Source organism: Vulpes vulpes, chromosome 12 (genome assembly GCF_048418805.1).
Source record: "Vulpes vulpes isolate BD-2025 chromosome 12, VulVul3, whole genome shotgun sequence".
Taxonomy (NCBI): Eukaryota; Metazoa; Chordata; class Mammalia; order Carnivora; family Canidae; genus Vulpes; species Vulpes vulpes.
In genome coordinates this window covers 7,413,833-7,434,927 of record NC_132791.1, presented here as the reverse complement: position 1 = coordinate 7,434,927, position 21,095 = coordinate 7,413,833, and the positions used below count along the sequence as shown (strand labels likewise).

The window sequence follows — 21,095 nt, the reverse complement described above, 5'->3', positions numbered from 1 at the left end:
TCATAGGTCTTGGAATAACCTTCAGGTTAATCTTGCTTGGAGTCCTTTGAGCTTTCTGTACATGGATGTCTATATCTCTCACAAGATTTGGCAGATTTTCAGCTGTTATTTCTTTAAACAAGCTTTCTTCTTCTTTCTCTTTTCTCCTTCTGGAACTCCCACGATGCAATGTTCATTCACTTAATGGTATCACATAATTCACACATGCTTTATTTTTTTTTCATTATTTTCTTTTTGTTTTTTCTAACTGGCTAATATCAGATAATCTGTCAACATCACTGATTCTTCTGCATGATCAAGTGTGTTTGAAGCTCTTTATTGAACTTTTCACTTTTGTTACTGTACTCTTCAGCTCCTGGGTTCCTGATTAGTTCTTTTTCATGGTTTCTATTTGTTTCTTAAACTTAATTTTGTTTGTGCTTTGTTTCCCTGTTTCGTTGTTTGTGTTCTCTTGCATTGCATTGAGTTTAAGATGATTATTTTGCATTTTTGCTCATGCAAATTATAGATCTTCATTTTTTTAAACCAATTGGGGAGCTTTATTAGTTTCCTTTGGTTCCTTTATTAATTTCTTTGTCATATTTGCCTGATTCTTCCTAATCTTGTAGCTTTGCACTGTCTGTACATTTGAAGAAACAAACACTTCTAGTTTTTACAGACTGATTTCAGCAAGTAAAGATCTTTTCCTGTTCCCTGGGCTGGTAGGATTACTTCCAGAATCACAATCATGCTGGACTGAACAGTTATGAGGCTGTTGCTGGGTTATAGTAGGGTTGCAGTTGGTATTCATGTTACCAGTGGTTCAGGAGGTGTGAATCTTGTCCGGTCCCTGAGTGGATGGGACTGTCTTGCATACATGTTTGGTAGGGTAGTGCTGGGACAAAGGTCCACTTTAGGATCCACAGTTAGGTCTTAAGACAGTGGCCTTATTAACTGGGTATGCAGACAATTGTAGCTTCCACCAGGTCCCTAGAAAAACTCCTGCCTGGTCACTGGATGGGTCCTTGGGTTGGCAGGACTGACCCTGGACCATGGCCTAGAAGATCTCCAGTGCTGTTTCCAGTTCCATAGGTAAGGTCAAGGTATGTAGAGGCATGAATGGGCGTGTCTCCTGCCAGGTCCCTGGATAGACTACATTGCTCCCTGTCCGTGGCAAAAGGAGCTAGAGCTGAGTATAGAGTTGTTTTAGGATCTCTTGGCGGTGCAGACAGGAGTGTCACCTGCAGATTCTCTGGACCAGTAGTACTACTCATAGACTGTGGCTGAGAGACTGGAGCTGAGTATTGAGCCCTTTCTGAATCTCTGGATTTGCAGATATGTCCTTGGACCTGCAGGACTGCTGGCAAACAGCAGCTGTCAGAGGGCTAGAGCCAAGTATAGGACCCTTTTGGAATTTTCAGAGGCACAGATGGGAGTGTCTCCTGTCAGGTCCCTATGTCAGCTGGACTGTTCTCAGGCTACAACTAGAACCAGCTGGCTCCTGGTTACAGGGCCTTTCAGAATCTACAGTCTGACAGAGTTTGGAGGGTTTACCTCCACAGGCCCCTGACCATAGCCAAGAAGAGGCTGGATGTGCTTTACAGGCTACTTCAAGGTCCACATCCTGAACCAGGGTCTGTATGCCTATTACCTAGTGCATGTGGGCAAGACTTCTCCTGGGTCCCTTGGCATCTGGCTGGTGACAGAACTAAAGCCACATGGAGCTGTAGCTGAGTCTTCAGGGGTATGGAGCTGTTTGAGGATCTGTAGTCAGGTCAGGACCATGGTTGCTGAGACAGCCACCTAGTTGTGAACTTGCCTTTTCAAAATGGCCGACCTTGGGTTCAAAATCTCCCACTCAGTCCCTAAGCTCCCACAAATACACTTTTGTCCACGTATGGATACCAAATTGTTGTTTATAGGAATGAGTAAGGGATGTCTTATTCAGGCATCCTGCTGAAATTACTCCTTCCTACCCCCAGAAACTTTTTTTTTTTAAAGACTTTATTTATTTTATTCATGAGAGACACGGAGAGAGGCAAAGACACAGGCAGAGGGAGAAGCAAGCTCTCTGTGGGGAGCCCGATGCCCGACTCGATCCCAGGACCCTGTGATCACACCCTGAGCTGAAAGCGGATGCTTAGCTACTGAGCCACTCAGGCACTATCCCCCCAGAAATGTTTTTAAAAATTAACTTAAAGTATTACTTAATTTTCCACCTGTTAACTTCATTCAGCAGAAAAAATAAGGAATCCTTACCATCTAAGAATGTGCTGTTGGTGTGAATTTGACTTTCGAGTTTGGTACGTATTCCTTAAAAATAATGCCTAAAATTATAGTTTACATAATATTTTTCGTGTCTAGATCACTAACTTCTTAAGACCTTTATACTGTTAAAATTAGCGCTGCTAAATTATTATTCTGTGTAATGAAAAGCCATCATTAAGAAAAATTTTTTTTCTGTTTTTCCTACACTTATAAATGGGTAATAGAAAGCTAATCCATGTAGAAAAATAATTTTTATTTTATAATGAAGTTTTCAAAAATATGTTTTGTTTTTACCCACTGACCCAATTAGAGAAATTAGCATTCTCCTATCCATTAAATTACTGCTTCTTGGATGGAATTTAATGAATATTAATAGACTAAGAAAAAAAGGAGGTAATTTATTAGAGTTTTCTGCATTTCTATTTTTATGTGTTATCTGTTTTCTTTTGCATTATATGCCATACATCTTTTGTTTCAAGTTGATTAATAATTCCTTTGTGTTTTTTACTTTATTATTCATTTTCAGTAGAAGATGCCTTCACATTTGAGCCTTACTAATTAAGATATGCAGGCCTATAAATTGAATATAAATTTAAAAGAAGTCCTGGTTTCTAATCATAGTGTTTTTTTTAACAAAATTTTTTATAATTATTTTATTGTGGTTTAGCATTTTATTTCTTAAATTCATCAGATGTTACCTAATATCTGTGTTTGTTTGTTTTTAGCCATAACATTTTAGCAAACTCATGAAAAGTGCTTTTCAAATACTCCGTTCTGACTGACATACTGATGAGCTATTAACAAATGGTGATGATTATTTTTCTTCATAGGTAGGGTTATATGCTGTTAACTCTCTTTGATTACTACATGCAAAATAGCAATAAAAATAGCCAATACTTACAGGGTGCTTATTATCTCACTGACTACTTGTGGTAACTCAGTTCTCACAGCTCTATGAAGTTAGGACTATAATTAACTCCATTTTACAGATGAAGAAGCTAAGGCAAAAAAAAGTTGAACTTGCTGGAGGTCACAGAGTAAGAGGGTGAGAGAGCTGGGATTCTAACCGAGTCATTCCGGTTCCCAGGTTCATGCTGTTAACTATCGAGGTCACTGGCCATGCTGATGCTTCTCTTGCACATTTGAGTATTCTCTCTCTTAGCACTTAGGAGTCCTTTTAGTACCTACAGCAACCTTCCTTCAGTTTTCTTTATTTCTACAAAAGCTTCATTGCCAAGACTTTTTTTTCTCTTCTTTTCTAGTCCCAATCTCTATCTGCTTTTACTATCTAACTGTCTCCATAAAGGTGGGGTTGAAAATCAAAGTATTGAAACACTCGAGGAGACATACACAGACATGCCTAAAACAATGCCTACCCCATGTTAAGGTACAAATGTGTTTTTGTTGAGTGTCACAGTAAATATGCAAATGCTAAAATTTCTAGAAAGAAAAAAGAGGTAACTTTCATTTCTTCTGCTTTCTTTTGGGAAAACTCAATCTGCTATGTGGAGAACAGTTTGGATAGGGGCAAGAATAGATGTAGGAAATTCTCAATAGCTAAGAAAGAAATCGTGTGTCATCCATAGATAGTAAATCCAATGCCAAATTCTTATTCAGGTCTTAAAATCTGTAATTTCAGATGATCAGTGGGAATATGTCAGAAATAGTAAGTTAACCAGGCATTACTGTGTTAACAGTAGTTTTCCTCTTGAACATGAGACAAAGCAGTATTTCCAGAGAAAAATAAAAATACATCACAAAAGAAAACTGAAGTGTATAATTAAGATGGAACAGACTAAACCTAAACCCTTGGTGATTAAAGAGGCCTACTTTTAATTAAAATTAAAAACCAGATGGATATACACCACAATATATCCAGTGGCCACCTTTGGATGATGGATTTATGGACAGTTTTTCTTTCTTCTTTATACCTTTATTTTTTGGGGGAAAATTTTATATTAAACACATACTGCTTTCATGATAAATCTAGTAAAATCATTTTTATTAGAGGAAATATACATAAGATAACTTTTTTCTCATGTGAATACTCTTTAAACCAACTGCTTTTTAAACTTCAGATATTCCTAAATTTACGCAAAGCATATTTAAGGATATGTGAATTCACTGAAGTGATATGCAGTCATGGCTGAGTTCCTGAACTGTACAAGGAGTAATTTTTACTTTTGAAAATGATTTAATATCCAATAAAATTTTACTTAAGACTCAGACGTTGAAAGCAATGAAAGAACATATGTAGGCTGATGAAATAATGCCTGTTTAGTAGTATTCTGTGCTGTGTACTAATGGAGTCACCATAGAATAAACTCAGAAGGAAAGCCATATGTGTACAGCTGTGACTTCATGATCGAAAACTAGAAAATGTAAATATCACTTGAGTAATGAATACCTGTATCTTCTACAGCTGCCTTAAGCCCAGCAAAGTGAGAACTAAAAAATAAGGTTCTTTTGGGAAATTGTATATGATGTTTAATATATGAAAGTCTGAAGGCAGCAGCTCACTCTATAGTTAATCTATTATACTAGCTGAAGATATTTCAGACCCATCAGAAGGTCCTCTTGATTCAGTGTCTCTGGCAGTATAATAGTAAAAAAAAAAAAAAAAAGTAGAGGAGAAATCTCTGCAGTCTCTAATAAGCAGTATATCACTGAGTACTGTCAGATTCTGTAGAAAATTCCACAACATGATTTATTACATTAATTACAGTCATGTGGGTTTCATGCTGCTAAGCCTGAAAATGCAGCCACATTCTACACTTGATTTAAGAATATATTTTGGCCAAGACAAAAGAGCTCCTTATTGTGATTAATATAGTACAATATTTATTCTCTTGTTCTGCTCTTCTTTCGCCTTTGGAATGCTTAATTTCTTTCCTGTGACTTGAAATTAAGTTTGAGATTTGAGAAGTTTCATCTGGTTTTTATTCACTTCTGTCATCTGGTCTCCCCCCCGCCCCCCTTTTTTGTGCCATCTTAGTTGTCCTTCAATGTTGCATGTCCTCTGTATGTGAAGCCTGTTTAACTCCCTTCTGAGCAGATGTGACTAGCCTACAGCTGTCCCCAGCTAGTTGTGCTGACCCCAAGGCTTCTTAGGTTACACATGGGATGCTACGGCTCTTTTTGAAGGGAAAGAGCAATTGAGGAGAAACCCTCATTTCTTAGTGCAAAGAAGCAAAATTCTTCGAGAATTCCATGATTTTACCCTTGTTAGTACTGTATTGAATTCATAGTCACATAATGTCTCTTACTTAGTGACACAGTCACCTTGTCACATCACAGTATTCTAGGTAATGTCGAATGGAAGGTCTCCTAAGATGGCAATTCTGGTTGCTTACATATGTCAGTGACTGGATATGTTCAGTTATGTGCAAATGCCTAACACTGGTGGCCTTTACAGATGTAACTTGGAAGAATAAGCAAATATTTGATACAAATGAAAGCATCAATAGAGGAGAAATTCAAGTGATGTAAGATTTAGTGGGTTGGAACATATTTCTAAGAAATGATTTTTTTTTAAAAGAATTGAACTAGATAATTTTTATGTGCCCAACACTGACCTAGGTGGTTTTTCTTTCTTATCAATTGTTATACAACTCTTAAGAGATAGGTATTACAACTGTCTTACAGCTGAAAAAAAACAAAGCTTAGGTTTAAAAAACTTACCCAAATTCACATTGCTGGTTAAGCAGTAGAGCTGGGATTTGAACCCAACCTTTCTTCTTTCCTCCCTTTCTTCCTCTCCCCTCTCTTCTCCTCTCCTTCCTTCCTTCCAGAGAGACAGAGAGAGAGAGAGAGAGAGAGAGCATGCAAGTAGGGAGAGGGAGAGAGAGAGAATCTCAGATTCCCCACTGAGTGTGGAGCCCAATGTGGGGCTCAGTCTCATGACCCCGAGATCATGACCTGACCTGAAATCGAATTGGATGCTCAACTGACTGAGCCACCTACGCACCCCATTTTTCTACATATTTATTAAGGAGAAATTTTTCCAGAGGCTCTGGACTCATATTAACTGAGAGAAATGACCAGATGTTTATTTTTTTATTTTTTAAAGATTTTATTTATTTATTAATGAGAGGCAGAGAGAGAGAGAGAGAGAGAGCGTGCGCGCAGCAGAGACATAGGCAGAGGGAGAAGCAGGCTCCATGCAGGGAGCCCGATGCGGGACTCGATCCCGGGTCTTCAGGATCAGGCGCTGGGCTGAAGGCGGCGCTAAACCGCTGAGCCACCCGGGCTGCCCGACCAGATGATTATTTAAGTGATGCCTGCTTCAGTGAAAAATACTATAAAAAATCTTACTGGACTGGCTTAGTGGCTGGCTTAGTTGGTAGAGCATGTGATTCTTGATCTTGGGATCATGAGTTCAAGCCCCATGTTGGGTGTAGAGATTACTTAAATAAATAAATCTTTAAGAAAAAACTCAGACTGGACTGACTGGTACTGTTCTAAATTTTCATGCTTCTGAATATGTAAGAAATGTGTTTTACTCTCACTATTGAAAAAGATAAACAGCATTAGACTAATTTGCTGATCATATAGCTATAATAACATACAAATCTGGCTTCAATTAATGATGTTAACAATCCTACAAAATAGCCCGTGTTTTAAAATTCTAGGAGAAAGCATAAAAATATGCAAGGAGGGGCACCTGGGTGTCTCAGTCAGTTGAGTGTTGGACTCTTAATTTTGGCTCAGGTCATGACCTTAAGATCCTGGAATCGAGCCGTGTGTTGGGCTTTGTGCTTAACACAGAGCCTGCCTGTCTCTCTCCCTCTGCTCCTCCCCCTGCTCACATTCTTTCTCTCTTTCAAATATGTGGATAAATAAAATCTTTTAAAAAAATGTGCAGGACGCCTGGGTGGCTCAGCGGTTGAGCGTCTGCCTTTGGCTCGGGGCATGATCCTGGGGTCTCAGGATCGAGTCCTGCATCGGGCTCCCTGCATGGAGCCTGCTTCTCCCTCTGTCTGTGTCTCTGCCTCTCTCTCTGTGTCTCTCATGAATAAATAAATAAAATCTTAAAAAAATAAATAAAAAATATTTTTTTAATGTGCAAAGAATTGGATGTTTAAAGGAGAAAAAAGACACTAACTTTTATACATTTATGGTGGTTCCAAGGTTACCTCAATTTATTTTCCACTTAATCTCTCCCTTTTTTAAAAAAATATTTTATTTATTCATGAGAGAGACACACAGAGAGGGGCGGGGGGCAGAGGCAGAGACACAGGCAGAGGGAGAAGCAGGCTCCAGGCAGGGAGCCCGATGTGGAACTTGATCCTGGGACTCCAGGATCATGCCCTGGGCTGAAGGCAGGTACTCAACCGCTGAGCCACCCAGGCGTCCCTATTTTCCACTTTTTAAAAAGATTTTATTTTTAAGTACTCTCTGCACCCAGTGTGGTGCTCTGACTCACAACCCCAAGACCAAGAGTTGCTGCTGCACCAACTGTGCCACTCAGGCACCCCTATTTTCCACTTTTATTTATTTATTTAAACATTATTTATTTATTTGAGAGAGTGAACATATGAATGCTCAAGTGGAGGGAGGGGAGGAGAGAGAGAATCTTCAGTTCCATGTGGAACTGCACATGGGGCTCCATCCCATGACCCACGAGATCATGACCTGTGCCAGAACCAAGAGTCCGAAGTTCAACTAAGTCAGCCGGGTGCCCCTCATTTCCACTTTTAAAGTAAATATAGCTCATTTTACTTATTTCCAATAAATAAATTGTAGGAGTTAGGAGCTGTTGCTGTTTTCAGAAATGAAACATGAATGTTGGCAAAGTGATTTTTTGTGACCCCGGTGACAAGTAAAATTGGTCTATTTCCTAAGATTACCAACCAGAACATTTTTTTTTAAATACCAAGATTATTTTCCTTGAACATCTGAAAGAGTCCTAAGAAAATTTAATTTCTTTCAAAGGAATACATTTATGGAAGAAATAAGTACCTTATAGAAAACATCATCATGTCAGTGTAATCTTTTTTCAAAGTGAAGGTCAGGACTGGAGGTGGGAGAAGGAGCTATCACTTGATTTTATGGACATACTAATTCTAATATGGACTTCTGTTAAAGTATTGTTTGTTTTTTCCTTATCTTGACAGTAAGATAAAAATACTGTCCTGCTGCAGTTTGTGTGATAGGTCTTTTTTTGGTTTTTTGTTTGTTTTTTATTAACTCTATGCCCAACATGGGGCTTGAACTCATAACCCTGAGATCCAGAAATAAAAGGTCATATGCTCTCCTTACTGAGCCCTGTTGTGTGATATGTCCTTTTATCCCAAGGAATTAGCCCTGGGAAAAGCTTCTAGTGACCTTATTAGTCATTTCATAACCACCCTGCCCCAACTACAACAGACTCTCTGAAGAGGCTTAATGAAGGAAAGGTGACTATGAGATTCTGATTGTGAGCCCCCAATTTAATTTTATGCCATTGACTTTGTTTTTAAATGCAATAGTATGATTGGTCTGAAGCGACTGTGTAATTACACACAGTGTTATCTCAGTAACTTTCCTTTTAGCTTTGGTGTTATTTTAGTCAACAAATGTTTTATTGAATGCTACTACTTCTTAAGTGCTTTTCCACACTTTGTGCGTAGAGTAGCAAAAATCCTGGCTCTTACAGAACTCACAGCTCACAGGGGAGAGACAGATGCTAAACAAGGTATCAAATAAATACACAGTATGTCAGACGGTGACAGGTATACAGAAGAATATAACAGCATAAGGAGAATAAAGAATGTCAGAAGTAGAGAAATGGGTTGTTGATTCGTTTTTAAAAAGCTGTTTCTTCATATGTTTGGCATTTGAAAGTTCTTTGCACTCAGCATATTCAGTTTCCTCTCCTGGTATATATATTTATAATTACTGTATAAAACGCTCCATGTGGCTCTCCCACTGTTCTGGCTTTATTCCTTACTCCAGCCCTTCTCCCACCTCCAGACCAGGATCAGTGTTTTACAGTCCTTATGACCAGAAGCCAGACTCCCTCCCATCTCATTCCCTTTGCACATGCAGTATCTTCCTAGAATGCTCTATCTTCCTGTTCTTCTTTACAAAATGGCATCTGTTCTCCCATGGAACAGAGCTCCAACATACCTCAAACTCTGTTCGACTCCTTTCTCTCTTGTTTCTGAATTCCTATAAGACTTAGAGGTCATGCCACAAACACAGTGCCTAATTGCCTAGTGCCATGTATAGTCATTTTAATTAATTTTATGTGTGTTAGTCATCTCTTCTAGCTATGATGTAATCTACATAATCATCAGGGACTTGCCTTTGACTACACCCCACAGGACTTCTTGAAATGCTAGGGGGCAGGGTAGGTACTCACAAATGTAGATTAAATATTCATCCCAACTGCAGTCTCATAGATATAAATCTACTCACCAGATTTCTTTTTACTTTTTTATATTTCAAACTTAAAAATACATTGTTATTTAATAAATGTGTGGACTTACATTTACTGGTTTATAAAAAGAATTTGGATGCCATTTCTCTATCAAATGAAAAGACAAAATATTCAAAAATAATAAGTTAAATATCAGGAAATGTGTCTTATTGCTTCGGATGTATTGCTTTAATAAAATCACAAAAGGAATGTGATAGCTAAGCTTATTTTTTGTTAAATTGAGTGCTACAGCAATAGAGGGAAATGGATCTGAATTTAAACCGAACATAAATCTCTTCAAATTAAATGAGAACACAAGATACTGCACTAATTATGTGTTTTTCCATGCCATCTCCTAACAAGGGAGGAAATAATTGGATTAATGGGGCATGAAGTCTATGTAAATAAGTACAGAAAAGCTGTGTGTGTAAAAATTTTACTCAGGCTTTTGGTAAGAGTTCCTGTGCCAATGCTGAGGCTCTTCCTAGGGTCCCATTCGAGGTCACAAACTCTTGGAAGACAGTAACCTAAAATTTCCCATCTCTTGGCTACATTTATAGAAGACCCATTTCACTGTACTAGGTTTTATGGTATGGCTTCTCCTTTTAAGAGGAAGTTTAAGTGATAAGTGTTACAGCTCTTGGGTATGCTATAATAAGTGACCGTTCATTCCAAGAACCAAAGACACTCATACCTCTACCCGAAAAGTCTTCCCCCACCCTACTTATAACCACAACTATCCTAGTGATGCATCCTAGTGACAACAAGGACCTCCTAAAATAGAAGTCCAGCAGCGAATTGGGTATGGGTACCAGGGAGCTAATATAAATTAAAGGTCCAGAGGAAAGACAGACATTTTAAAAATGCATTTTTGAAAGCCACACGTGTCCAGTAGTTCTCCCTTTCCTATCATCCTCAAGTCAGAGCTTGAGATGTTCAGTCATTAGAAATGTATGTGTAGGATCTGTAGATTTAAAATTCTTTGAGGCACCTGGCTGGCTCAGTCAGCGGAGTGTGTGACTCTTGATCTCAGGGTTGTGAGTTCAAAGATCTCAGGGTTATGAGATTATTTAAAAATAAAATCTTTGGGGGCACCTGGGGGGCTCGGTCAGTTAATTGTCTGCCTTTTGCTCAGTGCTGGGATGGAGCCCTGCATCAGGCTCCCTGTTCAGTGGTGAGCCAGCTTCTCCCTCTCTTCCCCACTCCTGCCCTCTCTCACTATCTCTATCTCTATCTCTCTCTCTCTCAAATAGATCTTTTTTTAAAAATGAAATCTTTAAATAAATAAAATTATTTTAACAGTTAATATGTTTATTCAGTCAGTCTTCATACTTTGATTAGGTAGCTTTGGAATGCTGGAACATACGCTGGATACTCAGGATTCATAGATTTGATGAACACATGAAAAATAATGTAATGAATGGGGTATGGACGCTATAAGGATAAAAGGGCTGTTGCTTAAAAATTTTACTAAGACTGGGGTACCTGGCTGGCTCAGTTGGTGGTTAGGTTCAAGCCCCATGTTGGGTGTGGAGAATACTTAAAAATAAATCCTTAAAAAAAAAAAAAAAAGATTTTTACTGAAACTGTCTTGAGCATTCTTTTCTACTCAAGGAGGTGACAACAGAGATGTGGGATGGAATGAAATAAATAGGGCAGGATAATGGAAGCATAATCCATTTATCATCTGTGTCTCATTGTCCTTTAAGATCTCAGTAAAAGTAGCTCATATCTATTAACTCAATCTTACAATTTTTACAAACTCTAATACCTTTCCTACTTTTTGGGGGGTTGGGAGAGGGAGAAAAGTGAGGTGTATTGGTCTCTTTTGTTTTCTCTGTCTTCTTCCACAGAGGTAGATTTTTTTTTTTTTTAAGATTTTATTTATTTATTCATGAGAGAGACAGAGAGGCAGAGACATAGGCAGAGGGAGAAGCAGGTTCCCTGCAGGGAGCCCGATGTGGGACTGGATCCCAGGACCCCAGGATCATGACCTGAGCCAAAGGCAGATGCTCAACCACTGAGCCGCTCAGGTGACCCTACCAGAGTAGTTTATACATCATTTCACTGTCTGGGAGTGTTTTGCACCAGGTCATTCAGATGTGAACTTAGCTCTATTTATACAAGCAAAGTTTATTGAAAATTTCTTAGCATGGAAAGAGATAGGTTTACAAACTTATAGATAGATTTATATCTTAAAAGAGCAATGTGAACCTGACCATGTAGCCTTCTGACCAACTAGTTTTCTTAGGATAAAACACAAAGTTATTAATCAGGCCGACAAGGCCTGGTGTGATCACTGGGGGGGATGGGCTTTCAGACCCTCCTTGTACCACTCTCCCTTTTGATCGCTCCAGGCACACTAATACTCTTTCAGTTTCTCAAACTTAGTTGCCATTATAGGAACCTCTCATGTGCTGTTGCCTCTGTTCTTCCTCCTTCTACAGTTTATGTGCTTGACGTCTCATTTTCAGGTCTCAACTAAAAGGTCTTCTTAGAGACTCCTTCCTAGAACATCCATCTTTAAGTTGGTCATTTATTTTTTTTCACAATACTCTGTTTTCTTCATAGTATTTGTGTCAGTTTGTCCAAGATGTGCATATTTGTGTTGTCTGTTTTCACTCACTCTGTGGTAGATTCCACAAAAGCAAGGACCGTTTCTATTATACTCACACTCACTGTTTCCTTATAGTGTAGAATCAGCCTACTTAATTCCTAATAGGTGTCATTCACTCATTAAGTGTGCTTGAATGATGAGGTGGCTCCACAGGGATTGATGGATTAGCTGTAGAAGAACGGGTCACCAGTGTCAAGGGTGGTGCTCAGGTTTCAAGCTTGGGCAAATAGGTGGTAGAGGCCCCAACTAGGTGGAAGAGCAGATTTGTGGGAACAGAGCCAAAGTTAACATTTTAGGTCTGGACACATTATGATTAGGCTATTAGGTGTGTTAAGTTCATGGGAGCCATAGGGACAGGATTCTGATACTTGCATTTCTAATTGTTAAATACCTGATCTGGACAGAAATAATTTGTTGGCTGCTACCTTGTCTTCTCCATTCAGTTTTCTAGGTCTTTGGGATTTTATCCACATTATAGTTTTTAAAATCTGTTATTTAATCACAATTGCCTATATGTAAAAAGACCATTTTGCTCATCTCAATTCATGTGTTTTTTTTCATCAATAACAGTGACTCATTCAGTGTGCTGAATGATATATACATTTCTCTTAAGAAAACTGAAAGTGATCTTTACAGAATATCTTTTGTTTGTGTTGAAAACACTTACCATTAGCATTACATAAACAATAGAACTACTTAGAATCCAGGTTATATTTCTTACTGTATACATTCAGTCAAAATTTAATGAAATTGGGCTGTTGAGTTTTTGATGAAAGACACAATCTTGAGAAACGCAACCCTTGTTCACCAAGTAGACATCATGTGATAAGAACACGTTCAAAGAACATTAATGGGATCCCTGATTAGAGACTAAAAGTTGTAGCCATCTCTTCACATGTGAAGAACTGGATCTGAATTCTGGCTTCTCTTTAAAATCACTTCAAAATAAGAAAGAGAAACAGAAACAAACATTCTCTTAAACTAACAGTCTTCTGTTAGAACTACAGTGTGTGAAGAAAGTGCCAGATGCAGTGATCAGTTGGGAATTTGGATGTGACACCAGGAGACCTATGACCTTAGGTCACAGATGGAGGTGTGAGCACTCAGTTCTCCACTGAGGATGGTATGTGCTAACCATCACTTCTGAAGACCTGGAGCAGGGGCGCCTGGGTTGGTCTTGAGAACTTCTCCCTCTGGGCCTGGTTTGACACCAGAGAATAACAGAGGAAGCAGGACTGAGGCAAGAAACACACACACACACACACACACTTTCCATCTTTGTGGGAGGTGGTCTGCCCGTGTGATAAACTGCTGGAAATATGCTGGAGTTTATGGCTTGAAAGGGCACACTGTACCAGAAAAAAAGATGGGTGCACAGTGATCAACTGAGATGCAGCCTAGTAACCTCACTACCCTTCACAAATAAATAATCACTTAGATATCCAGATCTCTGCCCAAAAAACAACCAAGAGACTACACTGACCGTTGACCTTCCTACACCAGCATTGGATTCTAGAAGATAATTGAGCAATGCCACTATTGTCTAGGATGTGTAGGAGGAGTGGGGAGTATGAATGGAGAATCTTATACCTAGGCAAACTGTTGTCCAGTTATAAAAACAATATAAAGCTTAAAGACATGCTCAAAAATTCAAGACCTCAGGTAAACATAGTTTTTATAAATACTTTCTGGATTAACTATTGGAGGACAAGCTTTAGCTGAGAGGAGACTGGCAAAACACTGGTGGGTAAGCATTGATTTCATCTATTTAACTGTAAGACTGAACAAAATGTGGAAATTATCATTAAAAATATTATAAATTATAACTATAGTAAATATAAACCACAACAATGTGGAAATGTATGTTTTTATTTTTATTTTTTAAATTTTATTTATTCATGAGAGACAGAGGCAGAGACATAAGCAGAGGTAGAAACAGGCTCCCTGCAGGGCCTGATGCAGGACTCGATCCCAGGACCCTAGGATCACAAACTGAGCGAAAGGCAGATGCTCAACCACTGAGCCATCCAGGTGCCCTGAAATGTGTAATTGGGAGGGCACGGGAGAGAGAAATGTGGGAAACAGTATAAACCAGGATTCAAAAAATATTACTTAAAGCTAACATTTTGAGTAATAGGGCATTCAGATACTGAAGATATAAAGGAGTACTAGGAGAACTAAATCAAACAGTAAAATAATATATAACAATGATAAGGACCAATAAAATGAGGAAATTAAAAATGGTTAGTTGGAGGAAGAACTGTAAGTGTATGGTATATTCATTTTGACATTGCTTATAGTGAGGTATCAATATATGTTGCATAAAAATAGATATGCAGTTATCAAAATAATGATAACCACTAGAAAAATTAGCAAGAGAACATAAACTGAAAGAGGTTTTTTACTCCTAAAGGGAGATTATGAGAATAGATGGTCCCTTTTCAGCCTCTGGCTGTTGTTGTCCTGCTTGTGGCTGAAGCCAACACAAGAAAGAGGGTTCAGCCAAGAGAAAGAGGAGCTGAGGAAGAGTCTGGATACAACAGTAAAAACAGGGAGCCTGACATACATTATGATGACAAGAACTAAGATTAAATGAAACAAATAGAAATGAAAAAGTTGTTGAGAGAAAGTATCCTAAAAGTTCTCGCCATGAGGAGAAATTTTTTTAATAAATTTATTTTTTATTGGTGTTCAATTTACCAACATACAGAATAAGACCCAGTGTTCATCCCGTCAAGTGCCCCCCTCAGTGCCCGTCACCCATTCACCCCCACCCCCTGCCCTCCTCCCCTTCCACCACCCCTAGTTCGTTTCCCAGAGTTAGGAGTCTTTATGTTCTGTCTCCCTCACTGATATTTCCCACACATTTCTTCTCCCTTCCCTTATATTCCCTTTCACTATTATTTATATTCCCCAAATGAATGAGAACATATAATGTTTGTCCTTCTCCGATTGACTTATTTCATTCAGCATAATACCCTCCAGTTCCATCCACGTTGAAGCAAATGGTGGGTATTTGTCGTTTCTAATGGCTGAAGAATATTCCATTGGATACATAAACCACATCTTCTTATCCATCATCTTTCGATGGACACTGAGGCTCCTTCCACAGTTTGGCTATTGTGGACATTGCTGCTAGAAACATCCGGGTGCAGGTGTTCCGGCGTTTCATTGCATCTGAATCTTTGGGGTAAATCCCAACAGTGCAATTGCTGGGTCATAGGGCAGCTCTATTTTTAACTCTTTGAGGAACCTCCACACAGTTTTCCAGAGTGGCTGCACCAGTTCACATTCCCACTAACAGTGCAGGAGGGTTCCCCCTTCTCCGCATCCTCTCCAACATTTGTGGTTTCCTGCCTTGTTAATTTTCCCCATTCTCACTGGTGTGAGGTGGTATCTCATTGTGGTTTTGATTTGTATTTCCCTGATGGCAAGTGATGCAGAGCATTTTCTCATGTGCTTGTTGGCCATGTCTATGTCTTCCTCTGTGAGATTTCTCTTCATGTCTTTTGCCCATTTCATGATTGGATTGTTTGTTTCTTTGGTGTTGAGTTTAATAAGTTCTCTATAGATTTTGGAAACTAGCCCTTTATCTGATACGTCATTTGCAAATATCTTCTCCCATTCTGTAGGTTGTCTTTTAGTTTTGTTGACTGTATCCTTTGCTGTGCAAAAGCTTCTTATCTTGATGAAGTCTCAGTAGTTCAGTTTTGCTTTTGTTTCTTTTGGTTTCGTGGATGTATCTTGCAAGAAGTTACTGTGGCTGAGTTCAAAAAGGGTGTTGCCTGTGTTCTCCTCTAGGATTTTGATGGAATCTTGTCTCACATTTAGATCTTTCATCCATTTTGAGTTTATCTTTGTGTATGGTGAAAGAGAGTGGTCTAGTTTCATTCTTCTGCATGTGGATGAGAAATTTTCTTTTCTTTTTACTGTATCTATATGAGATGATGGATTTTAACTAAACCTATTGTGGTAATCATTTTACAATATATGTAATTCAAACCATTATGCTGTAATGTATAAACTTACACAGTGATATGTGTTGATTATTTCTCAATAAAACTGGGGAAAAGTCTATACATTAATGTGTAGTATGCAAAGTAACACGGCTATTGTTAAAACAAAGAAATGAGATAAACTCCATGTTGACTCTAAAAATGGATCACAAACCAAAACCCAGTGATATCCCATTCAGATGTTTCTGTCATCAAAGAATACCTGCATTTCTGAAAACCATTTTGAAAATGGTACACTAAAAAATGACACAGCTTTGGGACAGACCACTCAAAGACTATGCAACTTTGTAATCAGATCACTAACCAGACAAACTAATTCTAATAAAAATACTTAAATAGTTTAAAAGACATGATAGACTGCTAATAAATAATGACACACTACTGCAATATAGGAATTTACAGTGTAAAAAAAAAAAACTTTAAAGGTCAAGTGTGAATAATGAGCCACAATCACCAGTATTATTAATAACAGGATGACCATCTAGAAAAATATCAAGTTGGTTGCCTACCTTTTTACACCAAAATGAAAGTTTAATGAAATACAATGAAAATGGTAAATGAAATAAAATGTTTTAGAAGAAAACATAAGAGAATTGTTTTATGGTTTCATAGTTGGAAAAACATCTCTAAGTCTACCACTAAATATAAAAAACATTTAGTAGAGAGATAAATTCAATCCCATAATAATACATTATATATAGGAAGGTGTGATTAAACAGTTACTCTTATACCTTATCATGAAAGTATAAATTAATACTATATATATATACACACATATATATGGGGTAGTATATAATATATATATATATATATATATATATATAGGGTAGTACCAATTTAGCAATGTCACTTTGGAAATTAATTATGTCTATATACATGCCCATATATGGGAAATGTCACATATATAAGGATACTCACTGCAGCAGTTTGGAATAGTAAAAGGATGGAAATAATGCAAATGTCTGTCAGAGAATTAGGGGATTAGATAAATGTATTATGGTATATCCATATACATACTTTACATTATATTGGGGCAACTATGCATGTGATGATATGGAGCTACATTGTAATACATTGTAATGGTAAAAAACAGTGCAGAATAGAATGTATAGTATATTTATTCCACCCCCTTTTTGACAAAAAGTAATTGCATGTACATAGAAAAATCTAAAAAACTATACCAAATAAATTGGTAATATTGGTTGTCATGCAGAGGGAAATGTGGGAACAAGGAGATGGGCTGGAAGGGTGACTTACTTTCACTCTATACCCATTTGTAACTTTTAGATACTGTACTAGATGCTGTATTGCCTGTTGAAAGTTTATTATTAAAATCAAATGGATCATGGTCCATATTGAAAAAAAATAATCATAATTTTTATCTAAGGACATACAGGTGGATGTTCTAGTGGATGGCAGATCGAAATTGAAAAATAAAGCTGTAAAGCTCTTGGAAGAAATAGATCTTCCATTACTTTGGAATAAGCAAGATTTCTTAAGCAAGATGCAAAAAGCATGAACCATAAAGGAAAAAGATGTTATTTGGGCTATATTAGGATTAAGAGCTTAATCCTAACCCCAATTCATTAAAAACACCATTAGGAAAGTGAAAAGGCAAGCCACAGACTGGAAGAAGATATTTGCAATATGTATATCTGATAAAGATGCAAACAGAATATGTTAAAACCTGCAAACAGTAAGAAAAGGACAGACCATCCAACAGAAAAAAATGACTTGAACAGGTACTTCACAGAGAGAATATTCAAATGGCCATATAAAGAGGTATTTGACTTCTTTAGTTATCAGGGAAGTGAAAATTAAAACTACAGTTTTAATGGTGCAGTACCATCCCACACCCAGCAGAATGGCTAAAATAAAAAAGACTACTTAGTGTTGCCGAAGATACGGAGCAACCTGAACTCTCACACACTCCTGTTTGTGAAAGTAAATTGGTGTAAGCACTTTGGAAAATTATTTGTAAGTATCTGTTAAAGCTACTGGAACCTATGGTTTCCTCTGGTCTAGTAGTTCCACTTCTAAGTAAACACCCAACATGATCATTTCATAGAATGTTCATAACAATTTCGTTGGAAATAGCTCAAAACTGAAAACTACCCAAATGCCTGATAGAATGGAAACATAAATTGTGATATAGTCACACGATGGAATATTACACAGCAATAAAGGTAAATTATCTATAACTACAAAACAATGTGGATGAAACTTACAAATATTATGTTGAAATAAAGAAGCCAGGCACAAAAGAGTTCATCCTCTTAGATTCCATTCAGATTAGTTTATAATAATAGACCAGACAATTGTATTATGTTTCATTAGGATAGCTGTGGGAGGGAATAAATGGAAGGAGGAGACATGAGAAAGACTCCGGGGACTAGTGGTATTCTTTTTCTTGATCTGGATACTGGATTCAATTTGTCAAAACTAATTGCATGCATTTGATGACTAGTCTACTTTATTGTATGTATGTTATATCTAATAAAAAGTTTTTAAAAGGAAGTGGATCACAAGTTTTTCTAAAATTAGAGATAACAACAAGATAAATGTAACAGTTTTATATTTTATTATCAATCTTCCCTGGTCATATTTGGTTGTGTAATAAGCTGAAAAACTATTACTTGCCTTTAAAACCATTTACTTCCTCTTATTCATGCAAAATGAATGAGGGCTTCTCTACTCTTCCACCTCCTCTAGCGGCACATTCCAGGCTCTCAGCAAAGGCTTTTTTAGTTTTATTTTTCTATAGATGTAATGGCTCTTCACTAAGATTGAGGTGGTGTAGAAAATGGAGAAAGACTTGAAACAAAACTGGGCTGAAGATGTTGAAGCAGTGCTAATGTGTTGGTCAGCAGTAAGCGTGTTAGCAGGCGGTTAAAAAATGTGAATGGAGGAGATGTAGACGTGAAATAGCTGACTGCCTCACCCAGAACGTTTGCAGATGAATGACTCCAGACCCTTCCATAGTCGTCGTCTTCATCAGTTCCTCTGAACAGTATACAGACTAAGGCTGCTTAACTAAGTTCAATAGACTTAAACTTTTTTATTCATATATCCTTCAAAAGAACTTTGAAAAAACAGTACCACTCACTGATATTTAAATGGGCACTAAAAGGTTTTCAACAGTTTATTTTTGTAATAAGGAGGTAGAAAATATTGAATATTTTATAAAGTGAAAATGGAGGATTGACTGTAAGTAGAATTAATATTTCACGTATTTGGTGATAGTTATCAAACATCTTACGAACAAAAAGCATGCGGAGTCTGAAAGAACTGAATAGTTTTAAGCCTCTGTCTTGAACATCTTGATAGTCCTGCAGAATATTCTATTTCTAGTGAAAAGAACTAACGTCACTAACCTGTAGTCCCCTCAGAAGTCCAAAATTCACCCCAATTCAGGCCCAAATACCCATCTCTTTCTGATGGCAAATTTCACCCATATCAGAATATATATAAAAACAGAGGACAAGACATGCTATGGATTTAATCATCAATTTATAATTTTGTTTGCCTCTGCAGTCTTTGACACCCCAGAATATGTGCCATAGTAGCTTTGAGATGGCAGTATGTGCAAACTCAGTTTTCATCTCAGACAATAAGTTTATAAAAGATTCTATATGAAACTTGAGAAACTAGAATTTTTTCCCCCTGAAGTTGTCTATGAATATTTATTTCTTAGAAAATCTTTGAAGTTTGAAGTCCACTGTGATAGATATTTATTTAAACAGCCAAAATGAACAGAATATGCTGGCTTCATTAGCTTTACATGTAAACAACCAAGGAAGCCAACACGGTAAAAGGTTTTTACACACAAAGTATGCCTTCCATCTCTTTGATGGAAAGATACATAACTTTATTGTACATATAAAAACTATTTTAACTGGAAGAAAATGGTGTAATCAAAAGTTAAATCTAATGAGGCATAAATATATTTTTGTATATTGAATTTTAGAAATATGATCTTTCAAAAATGTGCTTATAAAAATACTTAATTAGTGAATTTTAGTTCATTTCATTTTATAAAGTTATGAGGATTTTGGCAGTTTTACATTAGAGCTGTCATTTAAAAATAATAACATTCTTATTCATAAATGTGTATAGTAATATAATCAGGTTAAACAAAAGATTTTACCTTATACTATAGAATCAGAAATTACATTTTTATGTTGTTTTAAATTAAGCTTGATACTTGCCTCTCAACAATCAGCCCAGCTTTCTATTGTGTACTTTCATTTTTAGAACTTCTCTTTTTGAGTTATACCCATATCCTGACATAACAGTAGTGAATTTCAACAAAATATTTTTATTGTTAAAAGAGTTCAAATTTAAATTACTGAAAGGAAACCATTTAAATGATATCATTGAACTTAATTTAAAAAAAAAAAACAGTAAAAATAGAGTTCCCTTGGGCATAAGCACTGGAACTTAGTTTCTTAAGGAAGTGTTTCTCAAACCTCATCCTGAGCATGGATGGATTCCTGCCACTGAGGAATCTGATACCGATCAGGCATCCTGAGTAATTCAGAAGTAGACTAAAGTGTGAGAACTGCTACTCTAGAGCAACATCCCTTAATTGTGGGTGATCCATAATGGAAAGAGACAGCTCTAGTCCTTGGTGGAAGACTGTAAATAATAAATTAACAAAATAAAATTATTTTTCCTAGAGATAGACCCCTCTCCTTAAATCTGGATTATAGTAGCCTGATTCAAGTTTCACTGTCCTATCTTTATGGCTATGAAGTTTTATCCTCATTACTTTACAAAATACCAAATATTTTATCACTTATTACAAACTGCC

At 37.1% G+C, this 21,095-nt stretch overlaps 1 protein-coding gene across 7 annotated transcripts in view; it reads left to right on the top strand.

Annotated features, from left to right (window-relative positions):
* KIAA1958 (KIAA1958 ortholog) overlaps positions 1-21,095 on the top strand; it is a 148,070-nt gene that overhangs the window by 89,223 nt on the left and 37,752 nt on the right. The window lies entirely within an intron of this gene.